Raw genomic sequence first — 16,736 nt, forward strand, 5'->3', positions numbered from 1 at the left:
TTTTTGGCTGTGCCATGCGGCTTGTGGGATCTTAGTTCCCCGACTAGGGGTTGAACCTGCGCCCCCCGGCAGTGAAAGTGCAGAGTCCTAACAACTGGACCGCCAGGGAATTCCCTGAATACTTTTTTATTACAAGCAATTATTTATACTTGGTATTGATCACAGTTGCTTTCCAGCAAGGGAAGAAACACTATAAAAAAATTCCTGTGCCCCAAACAGAGCTTATTTACCTTCTCTTCATTTCTAATATTGACTTGTGGGTTTGATACGCTAGGGCCCATTTGTTGGGTATTTGAACAGCCCTCGTTGCCATAAGTCCCAGGCTGTCTCCTCTCTGGACTGCTGTGGACCTATATTTGGACGGCAGGCTGCGTAGGCTTTTATTTAAAGCAAGCGAAGCAGACACAGCCTGAGCAAAGTAATTAGCCGTGGAGATGAGCGTCAGAGTCATTTCTTCTCATTTTAAAGCTCAGAAACAGAAGATTTTGCCCTTCCGTACGCAAAGGGTGTGACGATGTGAAGCGGAAGTGATCCTGGCTTGCCAAACCTACATTGGGGCGACTTCACTTTACTTCGCTCTCCAGATTCTGGAGAGCTAGGGGACGTATATGGTAGATGGATGGGTAGCACTAATCCACGCTGAACTTCAGAGGCAAATTAGCTCAATTGGTCTTCATCTTATGGGCTCTGGATAGTAAAATTCAGAGAAGAGCTGGAGCTGAGAAGGGACCTTAGGGCTCACACCAGTTCAAACACCTCGTTTATAGAAAAGGAAACGGGAGTCCAAGAAGGGGGCCTGGTTTGATGGAGGCCATTTGGACAGAGTCACAAGCAAAACCAAGCCTGACCTCCCACAAGTGTACCGGCTCCTAACACCAAGTTCCATCAGGAGCCTCCCCTGTGACACAGGGAGTGCTGAGACTGTCCGGGGTGAAGCTGGGTGAGGGCAGGTAGCCTTCATCCTGATGAAGCGACCTCCTTGTTTCCAGAACAAGCAGCTCCTGGTTCCGTGTCTCGAATCTGGACTCAGGATGAAGGCAGCTGCTGATTGTTTAGGATGAACTAATACTGGGCTGAAGTGGTCCTTGTCCCAGGATAACGGGCAGACTTTCTCAACCAGTGGTCTCCTGGGGGCTGGCCCACGATGGTATTCTATGGGGGTGAGCAATGCTGGCACTGCAGCGTGCCATCGATGGTGGGAGTGGGGGACAGTGGTAAAAAGCTACAAGGGGCCCAAGCAGAGCGGACCCTTAGACAGAAAGAGCTACCGAGAGATAGAAAGAGGGTGAGATGGGGACGGACAAGACAGATTGGGAACTGTGCACCCGACAGCCTGGCCAGGAACCCCATACTCGAGACTTTTTTTTTTTTTTCTTTGCGGTACGTGGGCCTCTCACTGTTGTGGCCTCTCCCGTTGCACAGGCTCCAGACGCGCAGGCTCAGCGGCCATGGCTCACGGGCCCAGCTGCTCCGCGGCATATGGGATCTTCCTGGACCGGGGCACGAACCCGTGTCCCCTGCATCGGCAGGTGGATTCTCAACCACTGCGCCACCAGGGATGCCCACTCTAGACAATTGAATTCTTGTCCTCTTGGCCAGCGCATGTGGAGATCAACGGCCTTTCTTCAACTAATTTGTGGCACATGGCAAATCCTTGACAGGGTCAGGAAAAACAGCAGATTCTGAATCTTGGAAATTTGGAAACTTAAGCCTCTATTAATTAAACATGCCATGGACTCGTAGTTTGAAAGGAGAGAAAATCCACCACGGCTACAACTGCCCTTCCCCAAAGCAGAGATTAGGCGAATCACAGGCCTGGTCAATATTTCCTGAGTTCCTCCAAGGGAAGGGACTGGGTAAGAAATCCTTGTCTGGAAAGGAGAGAACAATAGAATTGGGTGTCTTATGGAGGCAGGCTGTGGCCAAAAGATTCTAGAAGCTTTAGTAATAGATTTTCAGTGATGTCTCCTTTCACAGACATCCTAAAGGGATGTTTGGAATGAATGGGCACTTCTCAAGGATCAGGCCTGGAAAGTGGGACTGGAAGACCTATTTCTGAGTCACTCCCATGACTCTTTACTTCTTGGACTGTGGGATGGGTTGCTGGGGAAAGCTGGATGGCATTTGGTTATGGGATTTAGCAAATGTGCTTGAGCAAGACGACAAGATAGCTGCATTTGTCCGTTTAAGCTTTCCTGGCGGGGTGGTGCATTTGACCTGGAGATATCTAGGTGGTGGTGGTAGTGATACTAAATGCCACGAAGATGGCGTTTATTGTTTAGTACTTGAGCTCACAGTGTTCCAGCCGTGGTGCTAAGCATGTTGTTTCTTTTGACCCTTACATTAGTATCGAGATCGGTAATGGTCATGCCCGTTTCACTGAGTATTCAGAAAGGGAAGGCCACTTGCCCAAGGTCACAGCTGAAGAGGTAGGGCCACACTGGATCCCAGGTGGATGCAACCAGAGGCCTGTGCCCTCGGGCCCCTGCTGCCTTTTAAGGGGTCAGCAGGTGGATACGGTTTGGGGTGTTAGCAATGGCTGGTGCAGAGCTAACCGGAGTCGAGATGGATAGACTTTCCTGGTTTGGAGACACGTTGTCCTCATTGTTTGCCTGCTCCCTCTCCCCTCCAGCCTTTTCCGCATTTAAAAGAAAAAGATAAAAGCAAACAAAGAGAAATAAAACAGAGCTTCATGGAAAGAATGAAGCAAGTACAAAACAGGCAGGCTTTCCAACAAACACATAGAAAGCTCCACTGTCCTTTTGAGGAATCATCAAAAGCAATAAAACAAGGTCTGGGAATCAAGAGACAGGGAATCAAGAAGGACCAAAGTGGAGGGCTCCTCTGGGGTCTCAGGAGAGAACCTCAGCCAGAAGACAAAGTCTCCGAGTCACTGGGATGCGGACACCGAAACCTTCCCTCTCTTGGGGACCTTGAACGCTCTTCCTGACCTGTCAGCAAGCAGGAGGGGCTTGCTGCCCTCAGGGACCCACTCAGCACCTCTAAAGATCCTCCTTCTCTGAGTTGTAAAGGCTGCTTTGTGATGTAAAGGCCACCAGCCTTGGAGTGCTGCTCTCTGCTTTCATGTTTCTGTTTACTCTTTCTGGAACTGAACACAGATTTTTTGGTAGCTCAAATCATTATGTTTTAAGCCCTTGTACCTTAAACATGCCTCATGGAATCATCACCCTGTCAATTCAGTCCCAAACAACAGAAAAACATTCTCCACGGGACCTCTTCATCTCTCAGATGCATTGTTAGTCACCGATTTATGCTACTTAGAATTTCTAGGGACGAACGTGTTTTCCCGGCTTAGATGCGTAGGGCCAAAAAGAAATAAAAAGTCCTATCAAATTTGCAGTGTGACGGCTTCCCTGGTGGTGCAGTGGTTGAGAGTCCGCCTGCCGATGCAGGGGACACGGGTTCGTGCCCCGGTCCGGGAAGATCCCACATGCCGCAGAGCGGCTGGGCCCGTGAGCCATGGCCGCTGAGCCTGCGCGTCCGGAGCCTGTGCTCCACAACGGGAGAGGCCACAGCAGTGAGAGGCCCGCGTACCGCAAAAAAAAAAAAAAAAAAAAAAAAAAAAAAAAAAAATTTTGCCGTGTGTGCAGAGGAGGGTGGTGAGGGGAGGCCAGAGAACTCAGGTGTATTGAGTGCCCACCAGGGACAATGACTGTATGCATACTACTCTGTGCCTTAAAAAATTTTTTTTGATCTCTGCTGCTTCCCTTGGGACCACAGAACTTGTCACACAGGAGCACCCCCATAAATGTTGACTGATTTACTTAGATTCTCACTGCAGTGCTAGGATGCTTTCTGCCCCCGTTGGACAATAAGGAAATTAAGACTCCAAGAGCTTAAGCGACTTGCTCAAATTCACAGGGTTAATAAGTGGCCAAGGGGGGATTTGGCCCCAAGGACACAGGACTCCAATGTTCTTTTCACTATACCACACCAACTCCAGAAGCAACTAGAACAGGCGGGCAAAACAGGGCATTGTAGCCCTGTCTAGAGAGGCTGACAGTACCAGGAGGAGGTGCAGAGGTCCGTCACAACTTTTTTTTTTTTTTTTTCGGTGCGAGGGCCTCTCACTCTTGTGGCCTCTCCCATCGCGGAGCACAGGCTCCGGACGCGCAGGCCCAGCGGCCATGGCTCACGGGCCTAGCCGCTCTGCGGCATATGGGATCTTCCCGGACCGGGGCACGAACCCGTGTCCCCTGCATCGGCAGGCGGACTCTCAACTGCTGCGCCACCAGGGAAGTCCTGTCACAACTTTTTGAACACAAAGATGACTTTAATATAAAGACCAAGTCCTTGCTGAGCTCACTCACTTCCAGAATATTCTCATGCATTTGTACAGCCCTTTGTGACACAGACTCATATCAGAATCTGCATCTGCCTGCTTCTTGGCCACACAGCTGCACTGCACTTCCCAGCCACCCTTGCAGTTGAGAATGAAAGCATTGGCCACCACCTCCAGGCCCCTCTTATAAAGCATCTCCATGCATCTTTTCATTTTCTTTCCTCCCTTCTCCTGTTGAATGGAGAGAATTCTGAAGTCCTAGAGGTAAGTGGGGATGGAAGAAGGAAGGAACCTGGGTTCCCAAAGGACCACAGGAACATTACCCACCAAGCAAGAACACGTGGCTTCGGATTTAACATGAGTCAGAAGTAAAATTCTGTTGTATGAACTCACTGAGATTTTAGGGTTCATCTTGCTAAAGCCGGAGCACTGTTTTACTAATAGGCCTTTGAGGATTGCAAACAGCTTTCTTATCTATGATATCATTCAATCCTTTACAAATGCAACAAGTCAACTGGAAGCTGAAAGAGTGAGAGGAATGTCTATGAGAACCATCAAACCATCTGTGTGGCCAGAAGCACATTCCTTTAAGTTCAGGGGCTTCGTTTCTCCACCTGTGATTTCAGGGTGTTGGGTCAGATGGTCTCTGAGATTTCTTCTAATTCTAAACCTCTGTTAAGTCTTTTTCGATGTTGAAAGATGTGTATTGGCGTGTTAAGACACTGATCTCTTGATACCGCGAGCCCTTCCAAGGTAAGGACTACTTCTCAGTTACCTTTATATGCCTAAAATCCAACCTCTTAGATGTTCTAAGGTTAAATTTAATTAGAATTTTCTGTTGGAAAAAACTCAAAGAATTTACGAATGTTCTGATGTATGCCAATGATTTATTGATCCAATTTGGAGCACAGGATTGAAATGCTCATGAATATTTTCATTATGCATTACTGAGTATGGGTAGGCTATTTTATATTCATTTACGTAGACGTAATCTTTGAAGAATGATTTTATAATAATACTGAAAGGCTTTTTTGATTAAAGGGAGTGCCAGCAGTAATTGGTATTCTGATGCCTTCATTTACAGTTTTATTTAGCTGAGTAATATAGGAGCATAATTCCTATTTAGAGTTGAGAAAATTGGAGTACAGAATATTCAGAGTTTTCTCATTCAAATGGCCCTTAACTTGAGGTTCATAAAAGTAGTATTGGGCGAACTAGGAACAATTTAAAAAGTTTGAAAAGGCCCAAGGGAAATTATACAACCATAGGATGCAGCCTGTGCCACTTTCATGAAAAATCTTATGCCTTCTGGTTTTTGAAAAATAAACATATTTTTTCTGTATATCTGTGTCATATGGGAACATTGGTCATTTCATCCTGCTCATTGAAAATATCAGATTATATATGTTTTTGATGACTAAAAATAGGCGATGAATTCTATTACCCGAAAAATGCAATTTGGCAGGTAAAATGTTTAAAAGCACAGGGTTTAAGGGAGGTGGGAAGTTAAGGGTTAACCAAAGGGTCCTGGCAGAAAAATGGGAATCACAATTTGACACTGCACAGGTCGAATGAGATCGAAGGGTGGGAAACCAGTGCTCTTTTTTTTAAACTTCTTTTTATTGGCAGCTGCAGGGGGATGTGGGTCCCCCTCCCATTTTCTGCTATCACCTCCCCCTCCTGTGATTACATCTCGCTCCACCCTACCTCCTGGGGAGTGTGGGCATCCAGAAAGATGCTGTGTGCTATAGGCCCTTTGCCTCAGCTGGTATTGGAACTTAGGCCCATGGAAAATGAAGTATTAATAATGCCAGCCAGTGTTTTAAGATGCTTATCTTATTAGCGACTGTAGAAAGGAAGAGATTGTATTTAAAAATTATCTACTTCCTTTTGCGTGAATTGTTTGCTTCAAATGTTATGTTTAGATGACTCCATTAAAAATATCCTTCCATAAAATAATAAAGAATAACAAAAGTATTTCTTGGCTCTCACTTGTTAGAAAAAGCAAAGGCCTTAGGTGGTACAGAAAGTTCTTTTAAGAAATCCTAAATAGGAGGTGGAATTTGAATGGGACCCTAAAGAGAAGGCAGGAATTATGGGAGTGAGCGAAGCAAAGCAGGGAAAATGTAAGCTTACCTGCACAACAAACCTTTGAAAACCTACAAACATTCACTTATATCTGTTTTCTTCCATTGTGGTGCAGTAATTCTATGGGCCATTTCTCACCATTAAATTGACAGTCACTAATGTCAAGTGCCTACCTGTGCCAGGTACTGCCTGAGGATGGCTCTTCCAGGCTGAGTCTCAGCGGGCCCTACCCTGTGTTAGAGGATTTACATCCATCCTCCATCTTTACCACATCCTTTGAGAAAAGTTTAGCATTTTTAGCTTCGTGTCGGGAGTTTTAAAAGCTTCCTGAGTGAATCAAACGTGCAGTCCAGACTGAGAACCATAACACCATGGGGCTGTTCCCCAGACAGCTACATTCTCTTGAGGCTTAAAATGGTAGTCATTTAATTTATATGTTAAAAAAAACCCTCTTGGGGGTGGGGGAGAACTCCTCCCATAACCAAAAGCTCCATACAACTCAAACTACTCACTAAAGAAGCATGGGGTGGCCTTCTGAGCTCAGTGTCTAACTCGGTCATTTGCAAGAATTTGCAGGACAGAGAAATAAGTTTCCTCATGGCAGCTCCATTCCTGCAATGAACAATGCTGCCCGTGGAGAGAATCCCTGAAGGACTTTATGATCATGTGATTTGGAGGGGCTCCTACCCTGATGGGCCTTCGAGGTAAATGAGATGCTGCAGTCCACCAGCCAGATGTGGATTGCAGGCGTTGTGGTCTTGTCATTCCTGGGTGAAAGTGACAAGGCACGCCAGGTAATCAACCAGAGCAAAGCATCATGAATTACATCTCAGTTTGTCCTGGTTCACCCTAGATTAACGGGTGATATTTTAGATGTCTTTTGTAGGTAGTCAGAGGAAATGCCAGAATGTTATAAATGTTAGAACGAATGTTAGAAGACAAACATTTGCTTAAACACATCCAATATGAAACAAAACAAAACACCACTAGATCAGTGGTTTTTAAGCTTCTGTGTGTATCAGAGTCACCTGGAGAGCTACTAAGGAACCCAGAAGCCCAGGTCCTTGTCATTCGGTAATACTGTAGAACAGAGCTGGTTTTGCCTTTTTTGTAACCAAAATTTTCAGTGATTCTGATACCCCACCACCCAGTTTGAGAACAACTGCTCTTTTCTCAACACTCGGATGCACATTAGAATCACTTAAGGAGTTAAAAAAAACAAAGACTCCAGAGGCTCCACTCTAGACCAGCTCAGCTGGAATCTCTCGGGTGGGGCGCAGGCAGTGGTATTCTGAAATAGCTCCCGAGGGGACCTGGACGGGCAGCCTGGCCTGAGAACCACTGTGTCCGGATGGTGGTTCTCAGACTGGCTTGTGCTTCAGGAGCACCTGGACAGTTTTAAAAGAATACTGAATCTTGGGTCCACAGGGTGATTGGAATGTGCAGGCAAATCAGAGCAGAACAAGGGTAGGTCCTCCCCCCAGAAAGGAAGCCTGCTGAATCCAGCTTCCTTGGAGACTGAGGGAAGCCTGCTGAATCCAGCTTCCTTGGAGACTGAGGGAAGCCTGCTGAATCCAGCTTCCTTGGAGCTTTGTTATATACACACTACTTAGCAAAAAAGACTAAGAGCTTCAGTTAAGAACGTAAGTCCTCAGTAATGTAATGTCAACCCCACTGTTAGCTTATTTTTTGTTCCTCCCATGTCATCTTTAATACCAAAAAGAAAATGGTGGGCAATCAAAAGTTCTGTAAGATTGGACCTCTGGAAGGTTGTACGGTGAGATAAGAAAAATGTCTTTTAAAGTGACTCTGGGGAGGGGATATGGAAACATATGTATATGTATAACTGATTCATTATGTTACAAAGCAGAAACTAACACACCATTGTTAAGCAATTATACTCCAGTAAAGATGTAAAAATAAATAAATAAAGTGACTCTGTATAGCAGCATTTTAAAGAGACACTTAGAAAGCAATGGTGGGACTTCCCTGGTGGTCAAATGGTTAAGACTCTGCGCTTCCACTGCAGGGGGCTCGGGTTCCATCCCTGTTCGGGGAACTAAGATCCCACATGCCACGTGGCACGGCCCCCCAAAAAAGAGAAAGCAATGGTGATGGGAATGTAATAGAAATAAAATTGAAAAGAAAAAAAAGAAAAGAAAAAGAAAATTAGACCTGATCACTATTTAAAGTCAGTTTCTGGGCTTCCCTGGTGGCGCAGTGGTGGAGAGTCCACCTGCCGATACAGGGGACACGGGCTCGTGCCCCGGTCCGGGAGGATCCCACATGCCGTGGAGCGGCTGGGCCCGTGAGCCATGGCTGCTGAGCTTGCGTGTCTGGAGCCTGTGCTCCGCAACGGGAGAGGCCACAACAGTGAGAGGCGTGTGTACCGCCAAAAAAAAAAAAAGTCAGTTTCCCATGCTTTGGGAACAGTGTCCAAACACTCAACTGTCTGCCTTGGTGACCGTAGGCAGGTCACTTCACCGTGCTCGCCTTTGCCTCCTGATGTGTGAAGTGTGAGGGGTGGAGAAAACGACTCTCAGCTCAGCATCAGCACCATGACGGGAGGCACCTGCATCCTACAGGCTGGGGAGCTGGACGTCCACACTAGTTTCCCTTCTACAGCACAGAAAATTCCAGAGCGAGAATGTCATGATGGCCAAGATGTAAAAGAAAAGCCAAGGGAGGTAAAACCTGAGCCGGGACTGTCAGTTGCGGGTAGGGGACAGGTGGGGGTGGCCCAGAGAAGAAACTCTTGGCTGATTGCAAACACAATACCATCACATGTTCATCAGGGACTAAATTCCTGTTGGGAAAAATGACTTTCAGTTCTTTTGAAGGAACTTGGGTGAACAGAGAGGAAGATCTGTCCTGACATAACAGAACCTGACAGGTTAGGGTTGATATTTGTGACTGTCAGCATAAGCCGAATAGAGAGGTGCGGGCAGTTCTTGGTTACAGGGGGCTCGAAAGAGTGGAGATGGTGGTTACTGAGGGGTGATGGTGGTGGTGGTGATAGTAGTGATGCTGGTGACAGTGGAGGTGGGGAGGAGCAGGGAGTGGGGCCCCGGGTAGGGGTCCAGGAGAGGCCAAATATTGTAAAGGGTGGCTTCTGGGGGGATACAGGGGTTGTTGATAAGGAAATACATTTCTTTTCTTTCTTTATTTTATACAGCAGGTTCTTATTAGTTCTCTATTTTATACATGTTAGTGTATACATGTCAATCCCAATCTCCCCATTCATCCCCCCAGCCCCGCTTTCCCCCCTTGGTGTCCATACGTTTGTTCTCTACACCTGTGTCTCTATTTCTGCCCTGCAAACCGGTGCATCTGCGCCATTTTCCCAGATTCCACATATATACGTTAATATATGATATTTGTTTTTCTCTTCTAGATTTACTTCACTCTGTATGACAATTTTTTTCTTCACTTTCGTGTTCCCACCTTTCACTCTATAAAGCCCTGTTTTTCTTTTCAAACTTAAAAAAATTAGTTAGTTAATTAATTTATGGCTTCTTTGGGTCTTCGTTGCTGCGTGCGGGCTTTCTCTAGTTGCAGCGAGCGGGGCCTACTCTTCATTGAGATGCGCGGGCTTCTCACTGCGGTGGCTTCTTGTTGCAGAGCACGGGCTCTAGGCACGCGGGCTTCAGCAGTTGTGGCACATGGGCTCGGTGGCTGTGACTTGCGGGCTCTAGAGCGCAGGCTCAGTAGTTGTGGTGCACGAGCTTAGTTGCTCTGTGGCATGTGGGATCTTTCCGGACCAGGGCTCGAACCCGTGTCCCCTGCATTGGCAGGTGGACCCTTAACCACTGCGCCACCAGGGAAGTCCCAAAAGCCCTGTTTTTTTTTTTTTTTTTTTTTTGACATGTCACCTTCCTGGCCCCCTGGCTGCAGCTCAAATTTGGAAAGTGAAGTTGGTCTAGAAGCAAATGTCTTCATGTCCCCAGGAGTTCTGAGGGAAGATTTTCACGAATCTGGCTGAATTTGGTGAGATATCATGAATTTGGTGTTTTTCCGAAAGCCCCATGTTTTTCAGTAGGAAGTTTCTCTTCCAGGAGAAGTTGAGGAACTTAACGAGGTGAGGGATGGGAGAGGGACAGAGACAGAGTCCAGAAGGCCAGCTCTTCCTTAGGTAGATGATGTTGCCAGGTCTGGCTTCCTTTACCCATTCGTATTGTAGGAAGTATCACTGTTCCTTCTGTATTTGCTTTCGTGTTAAAGAAAAGGGTGATGTGTTAGCTGCACAGAAATTCTCTTTTTTGTGTGTGTGGTTTTCTTGATTTTCCCCTGTATGGTGGACGCTGGAGGAAATCTTGAACTGAGATGCTGGTCTCCTCTCTTCCCCAGACCGGACCCCGTTCAGGGACTTTCACTCTTCTAATTTGTGTGCGATGGGGGAAAATGTACAATGATAAGCAATTATGGTTCTCCCTTCCTTTGCTTTCTAAGGTGAGTTCCTTAGAAAGGAAGATCTGTTTATTTTGCTGAGCAGAGCCTTACAGGGGGATGCAGATGGGAGAGATAGAGCGACGGGCCACCACCTCCAAGGGGAATGAACAGGTGGAGATGGGGTGGGAGGAGGGAGCGGCAGAGGGCGGGGCTCCTGATAGGAGTGGGTGGGGTCTGCAGCCCCCAGAGCCAGGAGGGGACCTAGGGTTTCTGCAGTTACCTCAGGAGTGATGGGGAGAGACATTTAGGGAGGAATTTAAAGGTCCTCTGTGCGATTTGTCTGCAGCAGCCTTCCTCTCGCCCTCAAGGCATTTGGGGGAAGCCTGGCCTTTCCTTTCTAGCTGACTTGCAGTGAGATTTTGGTTACTTTGAGAAGGGGCACCAAGCAGAGGAGGGAGCAAAGAGGTCCCCATTGCTTCAGGTGGTTAGATACCCAAGAAATAAAAGCCAAGCTCCCTTCTGTGATTGGCTCCACCAACAGTAGAGCTAGCTCTTTGGGCACGTCGCTATTTTCCTTTCTCCAAAACTATTTGTGGCCACACTGTAATGTGCATAGCTGGCTCTATGGAATCCAAGGCCACATTTTATTTTTGGCCACAACTGGGGAAACAGGAATTCGGAACAAAGTGAAATAAGCCTCCAGATGCCTTTTCGGAGTAATTATGCCAGGAGTATATAAATCAATGATCCAAGCTCCTGGTTTCTGGAGCAACGTGGGGAAAGGCAGCCGAGCCACATCTGGCTTCTGTGTTATGTCCCTTGCCGGGTGCCCAGTACACAGACCTGGGTGTGGCTCTCCTGACTTTGGCAGGAGGGAAGGAAGGACAGCCAGCACTGCCGGGTTTCCCCTCCCTTCCCCCCCAGGCTAGGGCAAGGGTACCATGGGGGTGTCTGTCATTGGTGCAGAAAGGGTGTTTGTTGAGACAACCTTCCCTCTTAACCAGTCATCCCTGTGTCTAAGTGCAAAGAACTACATGTTGGCACTGAAGTGTTAACTCATCCCAAGGACCCACTGAGCCCCGTTCTCAGCTGGAAACCAAAGACAGGAATCCTAAAATGATATCTCCAGAGAGCTCACTATATCTAAACTAAAAATTTCTGTATGTCAAAAATGCCATAGCATCATGTTCACAAGCTTATCTGTAAATGGTACCAAATAAAAATTATATACATAGAGATAGAAAGAGAGAGGGGAAAGAATTAAGCAAATGTAATAAAAGGTCAACATTTGAGGACTTTGGGTATTCTTTGAACTCATCTTGCAACCTTTCGGTTAGTATGGAATTACTTCAAGAGAAGAAAAATTTTTGAAAAGATCAAATACTGCTATAAACAAAAAGGAGAGACGTATACTAAAATGGGAAAAAGTTTGTAACATTTATGATAGACAGTGAATTAAATCCTTAATATATGAATCATAAGAAAAAGACTAATAGTACAGTAGAAAAGTTCATTACACAGGTAAGTTACAAAGAAGACGTTTAAGTTGCCAACCGTGTGTGTGTGTGTGTGTGTGTGTGTGTGTGTGTGTGGGTATGTAGTCAAATCTATTATCAATAAGAAAAATGTAAAGTTTTGAAAAACTTTGATAAAATCTGTGATAAAACTTTGCCTAATTAATTGCCTTTCTCAAAATTAAACTACCACAAAACTCCAAAGTTAGAGGATATGTGATTAAATGGACACTACAGTGCTGATTGGTCCAGTAACCTGGTTACGATTTGGCAACAGAAAAGGTTTTGAAAGAGGTTCAGTCCCTTTGACCCAGCATTTTTTTTTTTTTTACTTCATAGAATTTATCCTGAGGAAATAATCAGAGAGGTGTCACATTATGTACACTGTGGTTCATTATAACATTATTTATGATAATGGTATATTAAAAGCCTAACACGGGTTTGATGGGTCACTAAGTAGCTGTGAACAGAATCCCATTTTAGAAGAGCATTTTTGATGGGAAATGCTAACAACACGCAAGCCATTAACATTCATTATCTTTGAGTGGCGTCATTATCTGGCTGTGAGCAAGCTCTGGCCTCGTGAGGAGATATTCTCCATAGGTTGTGGAACAAGAGCACAACTGTGGTTCTGTCTCTGAAGGAAGGAAGGCAGTGGCCATAAGGAGGGGTCGAAAAGCCTCAGGAACACTAGAAAGGCCACCTTTGAAAATGACACGGGCTTTACAATAAAACACTGAGCTTCCCCAACTTAGGTGATTTGTCTGACTCTGAAAAACCTATACATTAGGATAGTCCCAAAACACACAAAAAAACTTTCTCCAGGGTGCCCTTTTTCTCTACACCCAACCTTCAATGTACCCATGCCCGACTTTATGAAAATGTGATTTACAAATGTTCAAATCTGAGGTGCGACCTAATCTTCAAAGTGGAGGGAGAATTTCTCACTTTCTCCTTTAACTGACAAGGAAGTCAACCTCTAGAGACATTAGGTGGCTTGCTTTGTTATTATCTTGAATATGTAATAAATTGCTTCTACAAATAATGAGAAAAATATAAAACCCGCAACGGGCAACTGGACACTATATATGAACAAGCAAGTAAGTTACGGATGAAGAAAAAAAATACAAGTGGCCAATAGATATGCAAAACAATTTCAACCTCAGGCATAGTGAGAAATGTAAATTTTATCATGCTTAACAAATCAGGACAAGGGGCTTTGACAAAGCATCTAAATCAGATACTTCTATATTGTTCAGAGTGGGGCATGTGCCCCTATCTACTGCCTTTTCTGTGGCCTCCAACCTCCCACCTATACAAGATGTTGGGAAGGGTAAAGAACCCTCCCCGTCATGACCTCCTACCACCAACGACAAATTTGCTTTTTTTACTTTTTGAAAAAAGGAGTGAAAATGGGTCATTTGTAGAGATGTGGATGGACCTAGAGCCTGTCATACAGGGTGACGTAAGTCAGAAAGAGAAAAACAAATACCGTATATTAACGCATATATGTGGAATCTAGAAAAATGATGCAAATGAACCGGTTTGCAGGGCAGGAATAGAGACGCAGATGTAGAAAATGGACGTGTGGACACAGGGAGGGCCGGGGGTGGTGGGATGAATTGGGAGATTAGGATTGACATATGTACACTACCATGTGTAAAACAGATAGCTAGTGGAAACCTGCTGTATAGCACAGGGAGATCAGCTTGGTGCTCTGTGGTGACCTAGATGGGTGGGCTGGGGGGAGGGGAGGGGAGGAAGATCCAAGAGGGAGGGGATATATGTGTACATACAGTTGATTCGCTTCGTTGTACAGCAGAAACTAACACAACATTGTAAAGGAACTATACCCATACAAACACACACACAAATCAAGCACGCAAACAACCTGAGGATCACACAGTGAAAACACTGGGACACCTACAGAATGCTCCGGTCCTTTCCATCCTGCAGACACTCCTCCCCTGGCCCCTGGGACACACTGAATATAATGCCTTGAGCAAGAAAAAGGAGAAGGCAAAGGTCGCAGTCGGGAAGTTAGATGAACAAGCAAGTCACAAAGAAGAGGCGCAGGTCACACTGCTGAGTGAGGTCTATGTTAATCACATGGCAGGTTCATCACAGGGGTGACTTTATGTCACATACTAACTCCCTAGAACCAGGTTAGGGCCAATGTAATAGAGCCTGTTTCTGCCTCTTCAGGCACATTTAGAGGGGTCCAAGTTCTTAGTTCCCTTTTCAGTCAAGGCTAAAAGCCTCTCATTTGGGTATTTAAAATTTTAGGTATTCATATCTTAGAACAAACTCCCCTATGCGACGAATCATGATTTTATGCAAAGTGGAGCTCATTATAATGACATAAATGTTAGCAGAGTCCCCCAAAGATTCCCTAGGAAGCCGTGCTTAATCCCAGACCAATAAAATATGGTATCAAGGCACTTCCTTCCTTTCCTCTAAGAATCAGTATTTTCGGTGAGTGATTTCATACAATCCTAATGTCAAATTAGGTTAAGGTAGAGGAACGAGAACATTTTAGCAGGACTTGACTCCACTGCAGTGGATATTAAATAGCCCCAGAAAATAAACCATTCTCCATTTGAGTTAATGCAAAATACAGAAATTTCATAAGTGGCTGAAGGCGTTTTTTTAATCTGAAAATGCTTGTCTGCTCGGTTTTGGCAAAACACATTCAATGTTCTTACTCCTGTTCATTTAAAAATTGGTTTTCTTTTCATAAAGGTTAATTGATTTCCTGTATTGCATAACAGTAATAGTACCCATTATGTGTTTCAAAAAGAAAATATGCATATTTGCATATTATGTGTTTCAAAAAGAAAATATGCATATTTGCCCTTTAAGTTATGCTTTTAAAGCAAGCACTTAGTTCTGATGACTTACAGTTTTATTATGGTCTCCTTTTAGGTTTCTTAAAATAAACATGCAGCTTGAGACCATAGGAAAAGACAGAGGGAAAAGGACACTGTTTTATTTCATCCACAAACAAGGGAGTCTAAAGCAATGATTTTCTCAGCTGAGCCCATTAACATAGACTGAGCATATGCATGTGTGGAGTAGATTTCTTTTGAAAATAGAATTGCTGTTAGTTTCTATGCTATGAAGCAAATGCTGGGAAGCAAAAGCATCCTCTTCCATGGCGGGTGGGGGGGGCAGCTGGTTCCAGCCCAGCCCGCAGGGAAATCATCCCACATCCGCAGATGGGCTGAAAGCTGGCTTAATCCAGAACCGTCTTAGAGTGAGCCTGGATTTCTAGCTCTGTCCTGGAGATGAGCTGATTTGGCCTGGGGATTCTGCTCAACAACTATCCTGGCCCCTAGAATAAGAGTCAGCAAACTACAGTCCTTGGGCCAAAGCTGGCCTGCTGCCTGTTTTGTAAATAAAGTTTTATTGAGATACAGCCACGCCTATTTGTTTATGTATCGTCCATGGCTTTCCGTGCTACAGTGGTCAAGTTGGCAGTGACACAGAAATGGCGGAGGGTGTGTTTTGGTGCCTGTTACTGAGAAATAAGATGGGAAGATGAGATGGGATTCCGAGGCTATCCTACAGGTGTGAGTCATTCCAGTTTGCTCAGGCGCTCTATCTTTTTGCTGCACCAGGAAACCGAGTATCAGTGGGTCGAGAGACAAGGCAGTGATTCTGGGAGATGTAAGGTCATGGTCATTACGTTAAGGCTTGTAAACTTGCAGAAGGCTGAGGTCTATGGGTACCTGCCCTGCTGCCATGGTAACCAAACAACAGTCCTAGGCTTGGGGTTGGGCTGGAAGGTGTAGTTGTAACCTGAGAGCCCACGGTTAATTTTAGTCAGAAGGCGTATTCTGACTGGCCCATGAATCCTTGATATGTTTATATGTCAATTGCTTGCATTTAGAAATGGGGAGATTTTGGGGAATTCCCTGGCCGTCCAGTGGTTAGGACTCTGTGCTTCCACTGCAGAGGGCACGGGGTCGATCCCTAGTCAGGGAACTAAGATCCTGCATGCCGTGCAGCGTGGCCAAAAAAAAACCAAAAAAAAAAAAAAAAACCAAATAGAAATGGGGATATTTCATTCCAAATCTGGCTTCCAGCTTCTCTTGAAAATTTGAAATCTCTTGACACACTGGGTTCCCTCCCTGCTTTTTGCCTGGTTCTCCTGTTTGGTTTGTTTTTCCTGACAGCCAGCTGTTTTGGGCATGGGCGTTATCTATCTGGCCCCTGGGGCCTGTGAGTTTGTAACCCCAGCTCTGTGCGTTGAACAGAGAATCCGTGCTATTGCAACCTTCTGTTCCTCAGGGGGCATTCTGTCTCACCTCTGTCCCTTGCTTTCTAGCGCACTTTAGCTTATGTGCTCTCATCGTATTCCATTCTGACTCTGCTGCTGAATATGCCATCAGGAAGATGCCTGACTCAGTGGTCGCTGAGTACATAGAGCCGTTTCTTTT

At 45.5% G+C, this 16,736-nt stretch overlaps 1 protein-coding gene across 6 annotated transcripts in view; it reads right to left on the minus strand.

Annotated features, from left to right (window-relative positions):
• The window catches only part of THRB (thyroid hormone receptor beta), a 387,212-nt gene that overhangs the window by 92,621 nt on the left and 277,855 nt on the right, over positions 1-16,736 (minus strand). The gene's annotated exons all lie outside the window — the stretch shown is intronic.

Source organism: Mesoplodon densirostris, chromosome 5 (genome assembly GCF_025265405.1).
Source record: "Mesoplodon densirostris isolate mMesDen1 chromosome 5, mMesDen1 primary haplotype, whole genome shotgun sequence".
NCBI classification, from domain to species: Eukaryota; Metazoa; Chordata; class Mammalia; order Artiodactyla; family Ziphiidae; genus Mesoplodon; species Mesoplodon densirostris.